General features: G+C 37.2%; 1 protein-coding gene across 1 annotated transcript in view; it reads right to left on the reverse strand.

Moving 5' to 3' along the window:
- Nucleotides 1-18,241, reverse strand: part of LOC138711245 (T-box transcription factor TBX20-like) — a 404,801-nt gene that overhangs the window by 16,572 nt on the left and 369,988 nt on the right. The gene's annotated exons all lie outside the window — the stretch shown is intronic.

An 18,241-nucleotide genomic window follows, 5' to 3' on the forward strand; every position in this document is an offset into this window, starting at 1 on the left:
CGTGCTGCGAAATGTCTATGGATAGCACCCTATATGTACTTAGGTCTAATACCAGTAAGTCTATTGAAAAATGAAGTCCATTATAACTCTGTTAAACTCACAATCATGTCCAATGCCTCATTTTGATTCGTTTTATTTGTCATTTTGTCCAGCTACCACAACTTTTCACAGAGTCTTAAATAATAATTAGTCTAATTTCTGCTAATAATAATAATAATAATAATAATAATAATAATAATAATAATAATAATACTTACTTACTGGCTTTTAAGGAACCCGGAGGTTCATTGCCGCCCTCACATAAGCCCGCTATTGGTCCCTATCCTGAGCAAGATTAATCTATTTTCTATCATCATATCCCACCTCCCTCAAATCCATTTTAATATTATCTTCCTATCTATGTCTCGGCCTCCTTAAAGGTCTTTTTCCCTCCGGTCTCCCAACTAACACTCTATATGCATTTCTGGATTCGCCCATACGTGCTACATGCCCTGCCCATCTCAAACGTCTGGATGTAATGTTCCTAACTATGTCAGGTGAAGAATACAATGCGTGCAGTTCTGTGTTCTGTAACTTTCTCCATTCTCCTGTAACTTCATCCCTCTTAGCCCCAAATATTTTCCTAAGAACCTTATTCTCAAACACCCTTAATCTCTGTTCGTCTCTCAAAGTGAGAGTCCAAGTTCCATAACCATACAGAACAACCGGCAATATAACTGTTTTATAAATTCTAACTTCCAGAATTTTTGACAGCAGACTGGATGATAAAAGCTTCTCAACCGAATAATAACAGGCATTTCCCATATTTATTCTGCATTTAATTTCCTCCTGAGTATCATTTATATTTGTTACTATTGCTCCAAGATATTTGAACTTCTGCACCTCTTCAAAAGATAAATTTCCAAATTTTATATTTCCATTTCGTACAATATTCTCGTCACGAGACATAATAATATACTTTGTCTTTTCGGGATTTACTTCCAAACCTATCTATTTACTTGCTTCGAGTAAAATTCTCGTGTTTTCCCTAATCGTTTGTGAATTTTCTCCTAACATATTCACGTCATCCGCATAGAAAAGCAGCTGATGTAACCCGTTCAATTCCAAACTCTCTCTGTTATCCTGGACTTTCCTAATGACATACTCTAGAGCGAAGGTAAAAAGTAAAGGTGATAGTGCATCTCCCTGCTTTAGCCCACAGTGAATTGGAAACGCATCTGACAGAAACTGACCTATACGAACTCTGCTGTACGTTTCACTGAGACACATTTTAATTAATCGAACTAGTTTCTTGGGAATACCAAATTCAGTAAGAATATCATATAAAATTTCTCTCTTAACCGAGTCATATGCCTTTTTGAAATCTATGAATAACTGATGCACTGTACCCTTATACTCCCATTATATTACGTTAGGAACTTAAATATCTTATTAATAATAATACAATATTATGTTATCTTGTATTTATTAATTATTTATTTTTACTATATACGCGAAACAGTCTGACTCAGATATCAGGCAGTTTGTCCGCTCCTGTGTGTAGTCTTACTCCACTTCATTTAGTGCATTAATTCGTGACGTGTTCTGCTCTGTACAAGCAGCATGCCTTTGTTTCTGGATTGAAATTCGTTTAAAAACTGATGTGGAGATACCTTTACAAGGAACGTGGGAGTTTCAATAGCTATTTGGGAATTCAAAGCCCAGGGCTCGAAAAAAAAAAACGCCTCGAAGATATATTTTATATTCTTTAAGAATATTGGTCTGCCTGTAGACCCCGAGTTACTGACATTACATTTGTCCTCATGCTCAGAGGGTAATGGAACACAAAGGGGATCCGTCGGTATCTTTTGAAGAAGCGCAATCAGGGGCAGATTAGTTTTCAGCAGAGCCTGTGAAGTATCGCCATAAATAAGACCGCTACGAAGGGGGTGTTTAAAACGGCCATAAATAAAAAGTGGTCAGCCTGAATTGACGGCATATCCATTCGTATTTAACAGTTTATCAATATAATAGCCAATAATAAAAAGGGCGTAATTCAGCCTGTATAAGTTACCGCTATTAGGGATAGATTAATTCGGAATTGGGTATAGTTCACACGGCCCCTGGGGATACTGCAGATAATGGAGCAGCGGCAGTCAAGTTATTAGCGATAGCTAAAGGTTGACAAGGAGAAATGAGGGAGAGGAGATGACGTCACTTGTGGCAGGTATCGGGCTGGCGGTGTCCGGCTAATGACAGGGCAGAGGTGCCGGCGGCAATCAGCGAAGTGAGAGAGTGCAGATCTGGTAGCGCTCGTCACAAATCAAGTTATTATTGCAAAAATTACACACCGCAGCACGAATTTCATCTGTTTTCGGAAAACGTCTTGTCAGCACTCTCAACTTACGTGATAGTTGGACATTGAACCATTATTTCCACTCTTCAATAACTTCGCATTACCATTATCATTATTATTATTATTATTATTATTATTATTATTATTATTATTATTATTAGTTTTCAAAGTATATGATTATATCTCGTGACCAGAATATTGTACGAAATGGAAATATAAAAATTGGAGATTTATCCTTCGAAGAGGTGGAAAAATTCAAATATCTTGGAGCAACAGTAACAAATATAAATGATACTCGGGAGGAAATTAAACGCAGAATAAATATGGGAAATGCCTGTTATTATTCGGTTGAGAAACTTTCATCATCCAGTCTGCTGTCCAAAAATCTTAAGGTTAGAATTTATAAAACAGTTATATTACCTGTTCTTCTGTATGGTTGTGAAACTTGGACTCTCACTCTGAGAGAGGAACATAGGTTAAGGGTGTTTGAGAATAAGGTGCTTAGGAAAATATTTGGGGCTAAGCGGGATGAAGTTACAGGAGAATGGAGAAAGTTACACAACACAGAACTGCACGCATTGTATTCTTCACCTGACATAATTAGGAACATAAAATCGAGACGTTTGAGATGGGCACGGCATGTAGCACGTATGGGCGAATCCAGAAATGCATATAGAGTGTTAGTTGGGAGACCGGAGGGAAAAAGACCTTTAGGGAGGCCGAGACGTAGATGGGAGGATAATATTAAAATGGATTTGAGGGAGGTGGGGTATGATGATAGAGACTGGATTAATCTTGCACAGGATAGGGACCGCTGGCGGGCTTATGTGAGGGCGGCAATGAACCTTCGGGTTCCTTAAAAGCCATTTGTAAGTAAGTAAGTAAGTTGTATTATTAGTTTTTTATTGGAACTATATTGGAGCATTAATTTTCTTCGACTTTTAAAAATTACCAATTCTTCCTCTAGTATTCCTAGGTAACCTTGGTTTTACCATTACTTAGAAATCATCTTCATCAATTCATTCTTCTTCTTCTTCTTCTTCCCTTCAAGTATTAGGCCAAATGGCCTGTTACGATCTCACAGTTGAATTTTCAATCCAGCGCTTCTTTGGACGACCGAGAGATCTCTTCCCGTTTGGACGATAGTGGAGCATGACTTTTGGGATTCTATCTCTACGCATGCGATGCAGATGATTTATCCAGTTGTTCTGATAATGTTTTACGTCATTAATTACAGGTTCTAGTTGTAATTCTTCCATTACATCTTCATTGCGTTTGTGATCCCATTTCGTATATCCCGCTGTATATCTCATAAATTTCATTTCATTGGCCGTTATTCTGCTTTCGTCTTTCTTCCTCAATGTCCATGCCTCACTGCCGTAACAAAGTACAGGTCTCGCCAAGGTCTTGTATAGGCGAATTCGAGTATGCCTTTGTACTATGGAAGGTTTCATAATGGTGTTAATTATTCCCATTGTTTTGGTGTATTTAGAAATTTTCTGTGAAATGTCTACATCATCGAAAAAAGATAATGTGTATCTGAGATATGTAAAATAATTTATCCTTTCTAATATTTTTGAATCTAAACATATTTTGCTAGGCACAGGGTATTTTCCGCAGAAGGCCATCATTTTAGTTTTTTCTTTATTGATTTTCATATCATATTTAATTCCAATTTTGTTAAAATTAAAAACTGAACGTTGTAATTCATCTTCTGAGGATGCCACCAGAGCTAAATCGTCTGCAAAAAGTAATGAATCTAGTTGTAAATGTCTATTGAGTTGTATATATCCACGAGGCAATTGTTTCCATTCTCTAATTATTTGATTCATATATATAATAAATAGCAACGGTGAAAGGCCGCAGCCTTGTCTTACTCCTGTATCATCAATTCATTCAACAATTTAATTTCAGCTTTTCTACCATTCTTCCATGCTCCTGAAACCAATTACTCACAAATTGACTCACTGTCAAATTCTTTTATTCAGTAGCAACAAATGAAGGAGGGAGGTATGATAGCCCAAGTCTTACTACGCTGAATGGATCGCTTAATCAAAAATATATTTTAAACCCTCATTCCTTAAGATTTAACTTGATCTCAGCTTCAGAGTTAACGGTAAACCAGTTTAGAGAAATTCATTCTCAGTTTAAACAAAGAAATAATCTATTTAATATAAACAAGGTTTCAGTGCCGCCAAGGAAATTAGTTACATTTATTTGCTGATAGGGGCAGAGGGACAAGTGGCAAGCTCATCGTCTCAAATGCCATCTATTAGGCAACTAAGGTATTATTAGGACGCGAGATAAGAGAAATGTGGTCCAGGGGCTGTAATATTTAGACTTGGAGGTCTTTAACGTGCCGGAAAACTCCGACACGAGGAGCACGGTTTGAAGTCCCTCCCAGACGACTCGCTGCTTATTTTTGCGTCCTGAAAAATCCATCGACCCCAGACGGGTTTGAACCCGCAACTCTTGGGTCTAGAGTAGAGCACTTTATCCCTAGACCACTGGGTGCCATTTCTGTTATTATTAGCAACGTAATAAAGGAATTTAATTGTCTGGAGTCGCCCACAACGTTCGAGAAATGCGAATCACATTCCTAACAATCTGCACTGCAAGTCAGCTGTTCTCACGAGTGAACGCAACGCACCGTCCTAATGGATGTGTTTCAAATCCAAGCCACGAAGAACAGTTTTCAACTCAGATGTAATTTAAAGCAGAGGGAGATACCCTTCAGACCCCGGTCATCAATACCCTTCACGGTGCAGGTAGCCAGCCGCTCATACAATCGACTGCTCGTAGTCAGGCACCACCACAAGGATCGAACCAATAATCTGTGACTTCAACTACTTATTCTTATTTCCAACCCTTCTCCCCCTTTGTCACCCTTCTCCTTTTTTAGTTCGTTATTTAACGACGCTGTAACAACTACTAGGTTGAAGAGAAGGTAAAGGTATCCCCGTAGCATGCCATGAAGGCACTTGGGGGGCATGGAGGTAGAGCCCCATGCTTTCCATGACCTCGGCACTAGAATGAGGTGGTGTGGTCGGCACCACGCTCTGGCCGCCTTTTACTACCGGGAAAGACCCGGTACTGAATTTTATAGGAGGCTGAGTGAACCTCGGGGCCGTTCTGAAAGTTTGGCAACGAGAAAAAATCCTGTCACCACCTGGGATCGAACCCTAGGTTGGAGAAAACCACTAAAAATCAACCAGCGCCAGTGACAATGAATGAATGAAGTCATAAATTAACAAATAGCTGCGTTACTTGCCTCACCCTTATGGGTTCACAGGGAGGAAGCAGTGGGGGCTGTTATCAGGAACATACATCTCCTTTTCATTACTGGTGATGAAATGTTTACAATGTCTCTAAGGGTAGTTCGTCTTCGTTTTACCCTAGCTCCAACGAGCAGCAAACGAAAGTACAGTAGGACCCCGATTATCCGTCACCCTATTAAACGATTGCTGGATTAACCGTCTGTCTTTCTCTCGCTTTTTTTGCTGCAGAAATACAGAGTGATTTATATAGAACTGACTCATTTCTTTCTTTAATTATTCCGTTGGAAATTCATTCAATGACCCAATTTTAGCACCAAATTAAGCAGAATGTTCTGGAGTTTCGATTCCTTGTCACTAGATGCGCAGATGTTTATGTTTTATTCCTATTGTTGGCAGCACTGACCCAATTTTAGCACCAAATTAAGCAGAATGTTCTGGAGTTTCGATTCATTGTCACTAGATGCGCAGATGTTCATGTTTTATTCCTATTGTTGGCAGCACTAGATGCGCAGATGTTTATGTTTTATTCCTATTATTGGCAGCTGTTTTCCACATTTTGTGTCAACGTGAAAATGCAGTACACATTAAATCAACGACTCTTCCTTGTGAAGCAATACTGGATTACGAATTCAATTACAGCTACTCAAAGGGCATATCAGAGAGAATTTGGTGTTCGCAATCCTCCCAAAAAAAAAAACACAATACTGGGACTGGTAAACAAATTGGAAACAACTGGATCTCTGGTGAGTGAAAAGGGCAAGCATCGTTCATCTAGGCTTCCCACGGTTGTTGATGTAAGAGCACGACTGGAGCAGTCACCCAAAAAATCATTAAGACGTTTGTCGCAGGATACAGGGTACACCTACTCAATGTGTCGGAGAGCCTAAAGCCATATAGGGTTACGGTTGTTCATCGGCTACAGAAACCAGATAAGGATAAAAGTTTGAATTATTGTCGTTGGTTTCAGACGTTCATTGTGCAAAATCCTGCCATATTGTCCATCACATGGTTCACAGATGGAGCATGGTTCCATTTATCCGGTTATGTGACGACCGAATAATTTCCAGGAACCTGTGGCCACCGAGATCTCCGGATTTGACAACGCCGGACTTCTTTCTGTGAGGTTACTTAAAAGACAGGGTTTACGCCACACGTCCCCGGACATTGGACGATCTGAAGCACAACATCACACAGGAGATTCAAGCTATTGACAACAGAGTCCTCCAACGAGTGGCCAGTAACATGGAACGACGTGTTGAGTTGTGCCTTATGCAGGATGGAGGACATTTTCAACATCTGCTATAGAGGTACATAATCTCCCAAAATTCCTCTACATTTTAGGTATAATAAGTTGTCGCTAGCACAATTCATTTTGAAACAATTAATGAAAGAAATGTGTCAGTTCTATATAAATCACTCTGTATATGAAGTATTGCACATTGTATTAGCACGTTATTTTTTTTCTAGAGAGGGTTATTACAAGCCTTTTCTCTTACACAGTATGGGCTGTTGTTAGAATTGTCGTACTGTATAACTTCCATAGGAAATAATTTCTTCGTGTGTCAAACGAACACTCATTGTGCTGAGAATCGAAAAAAAAAGTGTAAATAATTGAGTGGTTTGGGGAAAGATAAACCGTAGCTCATCTCGCATCAGAATATGAGATTAGAGTGTTGAAAGTACGTAAATCTACAACACGAGACCTCCAATACTGTTATCTTTCCACAGACAGCCATTAGGCCTACAAGGAGTTTCCTTGCCCCCTTAAAAACCCGTCGTTGAAACCAGACTTAGGCCCAATTGTATAAAACTTCCTGACTAAAGATCAACTTTGATCGAAGATCGAAAAGTAAACCGAGTTCAGACACTTCTTCTATTGTACAAAACTTTTCTGAGATCAAATTATCTTGGTTCAAATACAATCTAAGTTCACGTGAAAAGGATTTGGCAACATCGCATAAACAGGTGAAATACGTGATGCGCGGACCATGTTATACAGGTTTGTTCAGTGTTGCCAATCTAGCGATTTTAACTCTTTTTCAACAACAATTTCTTTTAACTTTTATATTGCTTAAATAGGGATTTAGTGACCTTTTTAGCACCCCATAGTGACAAAATTTAATCTTTCTTTGTTGATAATGAGAAATCTAGCGACTTTACAACTACTTTTTCACGAATTTCTGTATTACACTCTGTTGGAGACACTGGTTTGTTTTGTGCATTGTAAATAATGGCGGACAATAAGAAGAAGACTGACTGTTCTCCAAGTTGTTATCATGTTATGGTGTTTGATACTGCTAAACATAATAAAGCTTTATAAAACGACAATTTTCGTTTAGTAATACAGTTAATTGGAAATTTATGAATGTACCTATCATATCCATGAATAATTAATGGTTGTTATAAACATAATATAATTATAGGTTATGTTATTTGATATTGCTGAACACGATAGAGCCTTATAAAATATAAGATTGTTTGTGTATTAAGGCAAGAAATTGAAAGAAATATATATATATATATAAATGTACTTAACATATCTATTAATATTAATAATAATGTATATTTTATTTGCACAATCTATCACTCGTATAGTTCAAACAGAAAAGAAATAACTGAACTTGGATCATCTAACTTAATCGGAGAAATTTCTTCAGTCAAAGTTGACTTTAGTTTGAGACAAATTAATCTCAGATTATACTTTATACAACACAAAATTCCAAGTTCGGCTAGAACGAGGATCAATTTAACCTCTGATCTAAGAGTAAATGGTTTATACAATCGGGCCTTAAAGTAGTGAACTTCTGATCCGCTATCTAGCATATTAAACGCACCACCGTCAAAACCACGAAAGGAATTACGGAAGTGTAAATATTATTCACTAAATTTACGAAAATCTTTTATGGCACGGATTATCAGATTTTTTCGATTAATCGTTCAGCCCACCCCCTTCATTACCACGGATAATAGGGGTTCTACTGTAAAAGCAACCTTCGAAAGTACTGCATGTGAATAATTTCATCACTAGCAAACTATAGCCCTTCAGAACAAGAATGTACACCCCTGCGGCTGCCATTCACGCCCTCAAAAGAAAATGTTATTGTGCAAACGGGGACCGAAACAAAGCAGCATACCGCAAACTGACAGAAATCTCTATTATCAACCGAGCCACAGTTGCGTGCGTAGCGACTGGGAACGTTCACAAAGTCTTTATTTCTTGTACCAGTCGACTCAAACATTCTGCTCTTTCCAGGTTGGAGACCGGGGTTCAAGCCCCAGCCGCTGCTGACGGTACCCAGACCTAGAGGAGCAAGTGAGCCTGAGCGTTATGCAGACCCGCACCACACGCATCGCGTCACCGCCCGTGATGATAGCATGTAATCAACAAGTAGACCCTGATGGGCAGTTTCGCTGGCAGGGACTGTACCGGCGGTACAGGCTGGCCCATCATCAGCTCTACTCTATAATCACGCAATATTTGTAACAGCACCTTTCCTTCCACACAAAAACCGAACAAAAAAGCTTTTAAATGAACATAAAAAGGCAAGCAGTTAGGAGAGAGGGGAGCGGCGAGGGGGGCGGTACGACATGTGTAGTGCGAGCGTGGGGGAAAGCAGTACCTGCCCAGGTTCCGATTCCAGGACCTTTGGTAAGATGGTGTCATCTGAAGAACTGAAATGAGGATTATTCTCTTTTTTTTTTTCGTAATTAATCATAATGCAGTATGGATGTACACGTAACACAAGCACAATAGACAGTAAAACGCAAAAATATATGTATGACCAAATGAATGAATAAATAATAATAATAATAATAATAATAATAATAATAATAATAATAATAATAATAATAATAATAATAAATGTTATAGTATTTTGCTTATCCATTGCAATAAAAATTACTACAATATTACTAAAATGTCGTTTATATTAGTTTCACAAAGAAAGAAAGATAGACAGTCAGACAGAAAGAAAAAACAAAAGAAAGACAGGAAGAAGGAAAGACAGAAGGAAAGAGAGAAAAAGGAAAACAGAAGGAAAGAGATAGACAGAAAAAATAAAAAAAGAAAGAAGGAAATACAGAAAAAATAAAAACAGAAGGAAAGAAAGACAGAAAAAATAAGAAAGAAAGAAAAGAGAAAAATGAAGAAGGAAAGAGAGAGAGACAGAAAAAATAAAAACAGAAGGAAGGAAAGACAGAAAAAAATTAAGAAAGAAAGAAAAGAGAAAGAAAGGAGGAAAGAGAAATAGACAGAAAAAATAAAAACAGAAAGAAGGAAAGACAGAAATAATAAAAACAGAAAGAAGAAAAGACAGAAAAAATAAAAACAGAAAGAAGGAAAGACAGAAATAATAAAAACAGAAAGAAGGAAAGACAGAAAAAATAAAAACAGAAAGAAGGAAAGAGAGAAAAAATAAACACAGAAAGAAGGAAAGACAGAAAAAATAAAAACAGAAAGAAGGAAAGACAGAAATAATAAAAACAGAAAGAAGGAAAGACAGAAAAAATAAAAACAGAAAGAACGAAAGACAGAAAAAATAAAAACAGAAAGAAGGAAAGACAGAGAAAAAAAAACAGAAAGAAGGAAAGACAGAAAAAATAAAAACAGAAAAAAGGAAAGACAGAAAAAATAAAAACAGAAAGAAGGAAAGACAGAAATAATAAAAAAAAGAAGGAAAGACAGAAAAAATAAAAACAGAAAGAAGGAAAGACAGAAATAATAAAAACAGAAAGAAGGAAAGACAGAAAAAATAAAAACAGAAAGAAGGAAAGACAGAAAAAATAAAAACAGAAAGAAGGAAAGACAGAAAAAATAAAAACAGAAAGAAGGAAAGACAGAAAAAATAAAAACAGAAAGAAGGAAAGACAGAAAAAATAAAAACAGAAAGAAAGAAAGACAGAAATAATAAAAACAGAAAGAAGGAAAGACAGAAAAAATAAAAACAGAAAGAAGGAAAGACAGAAAAAATAAAACAGAAAGAAACACAGAAAAAAATTAAGAAAGAAAGGAAAGACAAAGGAAGAAGGAAAGAGAGGTAGACAGAAAAAGTAAAAAACAGAAAGAAGGAAAGACAGAAAAAATAAAGAAAGAGAAGAGAAGAGAAGAGAAGAGAAGAGAAGAGAAGAGAAGAGAAGAGAAGAGAAGGGAAGGGAAGGGAAGGGAAGGGAAGGGAAGGGAAGGGAAGAGAAGAGAAGAGAAGAGAAGAGAAGAGAAGAGAAGAGAAGAGAAGAGAAGAGAAGAGAAGAGAAGAGAAGAGAAGAGAAGAGAAGAGAAGAGAAGAGAAGAGAAGAGAAGAGATCCGCTGATGTGCGGGACGAATATGGCAATCAATAACCGGAGAGAAAAGCTTTTCAATTTGCTTACGGAAGAAGGCGTGCTGGCCAGGTCACGTGACGAGGCATCATGGCTCTAATTACAGAGCATTAGCGTCAAGACACAACGCCAGTCATTAATCTGCAACCCTAAGAAAATAATTATTACTTTTTGGTACATGCCCTTAATCTAAGTACTGCTGTAAACCAGCTACACTAATTATTTACGGGCCTCCGTGTAATTCACACCTCCTGACGAGTACTCGAGCTAGGTTCCCGGACAGTGCAAGCGGACCAAGGGGTGATGTACTGTATTGTATTGTATTTATTAACATTCCATGGTATTCTTACATTGCTTTACAGCAGAATATGGAACAAGTCAAAAAACTTAATACTATTATAAAATCATAATTTATAGTTACAGTCTAGTTGAAATATATACAGAAGAGATTTACAATATAGTCTACTAGTACAACACGAAGTTTTAGTATCAATTTCATGAAGCGTTATTGAATGTCATGAATTCACCTACAGAATAGAAGGCGTGAGAAAGTAGGTACTTCTTTAATTTGTCCCTAAATAATCTTATGTTTTGAGTTTCATTTTTTATATCGATAGAGAGGCTATTAAAAATTTTTTCTGCCATATAACGCACTCCTTTTTGATAGCACGATAGACTTGCCGATGGAGTATGAAAGTAATTTTTTGACGTGTATTTATGCTATGAACTGTTGAATTAGTTACAAAGTTTTCACGATTACATACGACGAAGATTATTAATCAAAAAATATACTGACAAGCCATAGGCATTATTTGTAGTTTTTTGAAAATAGTCCTACAAGATTCCCTAGATTTGGCACCTACTATTATTCTAATTACTCTTTTTTGTAATAGAAATATATTGTTACTATCTGTGGAATTTCCCCAGAATATTATTCCAAAACTCATTACCGAGTGGAAGTATGCAAAGTATATTGTTTTTAAGGTATTGATATTTACTATCTTTCGCATAGATCTAATAGCAAAACAAGCTGAATTTAGTTTGGGGGTAATTTCTTTAATATGATTTTTCCAATTTAACACATTATCGATTTTACAGCCAATAAATTTGGTTGCTGTTGTTTCTAATAGGTATCTATTATTAATTATTGCCCTGGAAATTTGCGACGTTGAATTTGGACAGGATTTAAATTGAATTATGTTAGTTTTGTTACAATTTAATACCAATTTATTGACTGAGAACCAGTCACATATTTTGAAGAGAATTTCCTCTGTTGAAGATTGGAATGTGTTGGAGTTATTGGCTGCAAGTACTACACTTATGTCATCTGCAAATAATATGGGATGATCTACATCTTTTATTAGGGGGGCATGATCATTTATAAACACTAGAAAAAGTAGGGGACCTAATATTGATCCTTGAGGAATTCCATTATTAATAGTTCCCAATGTCGATGCAGATTTCAAAGTTGTATTGATTTCAACTTTCTGTTTCCTATCTATGTGATGGCGGGGGCAGTGTTTCTAACTCATCCCTGCCCTCCTCTATACCACGATCCGATGACAGAGTGCACCAATCTCGATTGGAATGCGTGGTTAGATACTCATAGTTAACTAATAAGAACCGATGCACCATCAACTTCGCTTGGTTACGAAACCGCGGTTAGTTGCTGCGTGTTTCACCATTATTCCTCTGCGTATCAATTCATCACAGTATTCAGGAGGCCAATATTCTTTTGAGAAGATTAACTCCATATGTAGATGAAATTATCGGGGATCATCAGTGTGGATTTAAGCGTAATAGATCGACTATTGACCAGCTATTTTGTACTCGACTGATAATGGAGAAAAAAATGGGAGTATAAGGATACAGTGCATCTGTTATTCATAGATTTCAAAAAGATATATGACTCGGTTAAGAGAGAAGTTTTATATGATATTCTTATTGAATTTGGTATTCCCAAGAAACTAGTTCAACTAAAATGTGTCTCAGTGAAACATACAGAAGAGTTCGTACAGGTCAGTTTCTGTCAGATGCGTTTCCAATTCACTGTGGGCTAAAGGAAGGAGATGCACTATCACCTTTACTAGAGTATGCCATTAGGAAAGTTCAGGATAACAGAGAGGGTTTGGAATTGAACGGGTTACATCAGCTGCTTGTCTATGCGGATGACGTCAATATGTTAAGAGAAAATCCACAAACGATCAGGGAAAACACGAGAATTTTACTGGAAGCAAGTAAAGTGATAGGTTTGGAAGTAAATCTCGAAAAGACAAAGTATATGATTATGTCTCATGACGAATTGTACGAAATGGAAATATAAAAATTGGAAATTTATCTTTTGAAGAGGTGGAGAAGTTCAAATATCTTGGAGCAAGAGTAACAAATATAAATGACACTCGGGAGGAAATTAAACGTAGAATAAATATGGGAAATGCCTGTTATTATTCGGTTGAGAAGCTTTTGTCATCCAGTCTGCTGTCGAAAAATCTGGAAGTTAGAATTTATAAAACAGTTATATTACCGGTTGTTCTGTATGGTTGTGAAACTTGGACTCTCACTTTGAGAGAGGAACATAGGTTAAGGGTGTTTGAGAATAAGGTGCTTAGGAAAATATTTGGGGCTAAGAGAGATGAAGTTACAGGAGAATGGAGAAAGTTACACAACACAGAACTGCACGCATTCTATTCTTCACCTGACATAATTAGGAACATTAAATCCAGACGTTTGAGATGGGCAGGACATGTGGCACGTATGGGCGAATGCAGAAATGCATATAGAGTGTTAGTTGGGATGCCAGAGGGGAAAAGACCTTTAGGAAGGCCGAGACGTAGATGGGAAGATAATATTAAAATTGATTTGAGGGAGGTGGGATATGATGGTAGAGAATGGATTAATCTTGCTCAGGATAGGGACCAATGGCGGGCTTATGTGAGGGCGGCAATGAACCTCCGGGTTCCTTAAAAGCCAATAAGTAAGTATTCAGGAGGCAGTGACTAGTTGATTTTTCGAAGCGTCACTGAGTATGCTCGGGTGCGGGTTGGAACCCCACTTGGGTCTTTTGCGAAGTTTTCCTCAACTGCAAAGTGAACTCTAAGATTTTTCTCACCAAACATCCAAGGCCGCTACCACCAATTACACACAGCGCAGTTGATAGAGCGTCGATAAATGTACAGTTCGATTACATATGCATAGCCTCTTCAGTTACTTGGAAATTCAGGTGGGGAAAGGGGCGGGCATCAGTAATATCCTTTGCAGTCTGACACGCCTACTCCTTTGAAGCACCGATCCTGAAATGAACCCAGGCTTCTAACAACAAGAAAAAAGTGCGCAGTTAGGCAGCAACTAATCAGCAAGTCGCGGAGGAACAAAGACGGCCGGTCGGTGTTAATGAAGCAGCCGCCTACATGTGTTGAGACGTTACAATTAGTAATTCAATTACACCCGCTTGATTGTGGCAACTGAAGAACAGAATGCTCGTACTGTCCTGGTTGCACATAAGCTACACTGTAGCGTCTGAATGGCTGTAGGATGTCAATCAATCGTAAACTATACGCATCTCATAATTTTATCAAAACCAAAGAACTATATTTTTATAAAATACTAAGTTCCACCTATTGTACCAAAATTAAGTTAATTTATTTGAACGTAGTACTAGTAACCCAACAGACGGCTAAGGAACACTAGAGTTTCATTTTGTGAACTACACACTTCCTGCGCATTCTTTCAACGGAACAGTGTAAAATATCTCAACTCTTCAAGGAACGACCACTCATATAAATTGAGGGAAAGAAGACAGAGGACGGACACTGGAAAGTTTTCTTTTCTCAATCGTACTATCAGGGACTGGAATGTTTTACCTGCAGACTTACTAAGGGCTTTACCAATAACCAAAAATGTATTTAAAAATAGGCTTAAAGACTTTACTAATAGACGGTAGTATATTATACACACTACTTAAAGGGTGTAATTGATATCTTGTTATCTGAAGTGTTGTATCAGCGAGAAAGTGTGTTGTGTCAGTGAAGTGTGTAGTGTCAGTGAAGTCTATTGTGTAAGTGAAGTGTGTTGGTGTCAGTGAAGTGGCTGTGCAAAGTATTTTAACAGTGAAATGGTTAGAAGTGTTAGTGAAATCAGGTAGAATCAGTGCAGTGAGTGAGTTGACAGCGAAATAAGTGTTGTGCCGAAAGGTACTTGTGTCACATTCGTGGGTCTTAGTTCGAACTTAGGGTTAAGATACAAATTAGATTTACTTTAGATGTAATTTAAAGTGACCATGCTTAATTTAATTTAGGATCCTCCTTGTTATTATTATTATTTTATTATTATTATTATTATTATTATTATTATTAATTATTGTTTTTATTAGTTGTGTTTATTATTCATTGTCATTATTGAGTGTAATTAGTTACCACTGCCACCGGGTATATACCCATTTGCAGTGTGAATACATACATACATACATACATACATACATACATACATACATACATGCATACATACATACGTACGTACATTAATAGAGGTGTAGGCATGGTTAGAGAAAATGTTTGTAACCATAAAGTGTACGATATCCACTTAATTAAGAGTGTAGATGTTCTAACCATACAGTATAAGATTTACGGCTTCATTAAGTGTATAGATATGATTTAAACAGATGTTTGTAAAGATATCTAGCTTCATTAAGTGTGTAGATATGGTTTAAGCCAGTAGTGTCAGAGTTGTAAGCTCCGAAACCGGTTGTGGTGCTAGAGACGTCCAGTCGGAGCGTGAACTTGCTTATGTCTGTGGAAGCACCGGAGCTCGCAACGAGTTATAGTGGAGCGCTCCGTTCCGTTTAGGCTGGTTTAACAACGCTGGTTTAAGCAGACGTTTGTAAAGATAAGATATCTTACTTACTTACAAATGGCTTTTAAGGAACACGAATGTTCATTGCCGCCCTCACATAAGCCCGCCATCGGTCCCTATCCTGTGCAAGATTAATCCAGTCTCTATCATCATATCCCACCTCTCTCAAATCCATTTTAATATTAACCTCCCATTTACGTCTCGGCCTCCCCAAAGGTCTTTTTTCCCTCCGGTCTCCCTCTATATGAATTTCTGGATTCGCCCATACGTACAACATGCCTTGCCCATCTTAAACATCTGGATTTAATATTCCTAATTATGTCAGGTGAAGAATATAATGCGTGCAAAAGATAAGATATTTAGCTTCATTAAGTGTGTAGATATGGTTTAAGGTGTTTGTAAAGATAAGATATCTAGCTTCATTAAGTGTGTAGATCCTTTAAGCAGATTGTTTTATCCAGTATAAAATATTTAGCTTCATCAATAAATTGTAGATATAGTTTAAGCATATGTTTGTAAAGATGAGATATCTAGTTTCATTAGGAGTGTAGATATCCTTTAAGCTGATGTTTGTAACCGATATAAGATATTTGACTTCAACAATGAAGTAGATATCCTTTAAGCTGATGTTTGTAACCGATATAAGATGTTTGACTTCAACAATAAAGTGTAGATATCCTTTAAGCTGATGTTTGTAACCGATATAAGATATTTGGCTTCATCAATAAAGTGTATATATAGTTTAAACAGATGTTTGTAAAGATAAGATATCTGGCTTCATTAATAGAGTTTAAATGTGGTTTAAGTAGATGTGTTCTTTACCAGATTCTTTACCGTACTCAAAACTGATGGGGTATTGAAATACATCAGCGGTAAATAAAAATGTTCTAACTGTATTCCTCAGTAGTGAAGAAATTAACAGTAGGCTTGGTAAGAATGTAAACCTTCCAATTTTCACCGATGAATAGAAAAGTGTTTTTTATGCATGTTAGTATAAAGCTGATATTTCTTTCTTGCATAATTTCGTACGTTGCTTTGAAATGTTTGTAATGTCAAAGTTGTGAAGTGTGCACATTTTTTATTTTAATTACGAAAGGTAATATTTCTCCTTTGTTCACAAATTTCCATGGTAATTGCCGTCCATAACGGCTAAGTGACGCAAGTTTGACGAAATTAGGCATAACAAATACTTCTGAAATTTTCAACTGGATGTATTAGGCCTATATGGTAGTAGGTGTACATAATAGCCTATAATTATGAATTCTTTACAGAGAAATCACTTCTTCCAATTTCAATATCGGCTAATGATAGGCCTAAGTCATTTTTGAAGTCCAAATATTTTTGTGTCAGGAAGTTTTGACTGAGAATGAATTTTATTCATTTACAAGATAGGAAAGCAGGAGCAGCCGTGGAAAAGTTTGTGAACGACGTCTTTATGGATTAACTTTAGGCATAATTGTCTACAGCGTAGGTTTCTTCATTTCTTCATCCCAGTGATAACCGTTCCACCATAGCTCCGTCTCCAACACACCAGCACCTCATTGACACGGACGTGTTTGCAAACATGTGCTGTACGCAGTAACGCTTTGTTTAGACCCACGGCCCCGCTCGGCTCAGAGAGGCAATTTGGGCCCTAAATGATCTCGGCGCTGTTCACACGTTTCCATGGTAATTGCCGGACTTACAGGTGTTCCTTATTGCACCTCAGGAAATTAAGTGAAGGTGCGATAGCAATACAATCAAATTTGAAGGCGGCGCACATCTAATCTCCGGGAAAGAGCCGATACCGGACGTGCTGCGGTTCGAGCCCGCAGGGGTGTCCACACAGTTGCTCTCCATCAACAATCGCGCCGTTTCCGCCTTATTATTTTCTGATCCTCCATCGATCATCTAAAAGAGACGCCAAGTAAAAATGATAATTTATACAAGGTTGGCCACTGGGTATGATGGATTTTAGTAAACTGTGGAATGCGAACACAACAGTTGACGAATATCATATTGTTACGAATTATTTTCTGTCTTATGCGATTTCACTAACCGTGGCATATTTTCAGTAAATGAAGGAAACTTTTTTTTTAAACCAGGATCATTGTTCAGACACAAATAAATTTAATAACCGAGTTTCGAGTTCCAAGACATGAAAGTATACCCAGTCGGGATACGATTTTAAAATGGGTTAGCAATAGGGATATCCTGAACTAGCACCAACAGATAGCGCGCGTGTACTTTGAGGGATGCGCTTTGAGTGTGCATTTGTTTTCCGGTATATAAACATTGAGGATTTACATAGGGTATTAGTGCATTTAATACTATTAAAAACAACTTCAAATGACAAATTTTTGTTGTGTTCCTATATGTAAAACCAGGGAAAACATTTTGTCTTAATTCAGGTCCCGAAATATTCTGAATAGGCCTATATGCTTTGAACCTTAAAAATTTAACTAATGAAATTGGCACCTAGAAAGT

Source organism: Periplaneta americana, chromosome 12 (assembly GCF_040183065.1).
Source record: "Periplaneta americana isolate PAMFEO1 chromosome 12, P.americana_PAMFEO1_priV1, whole genome shotgun sequence".
In the NCBI taxonomy this organism is placed as follows: Eukaryota; Metazoa; Arthropoda; class Insecta; order Blattodea; family Blattidae; genus Periplaneta; species Periplaneta americana.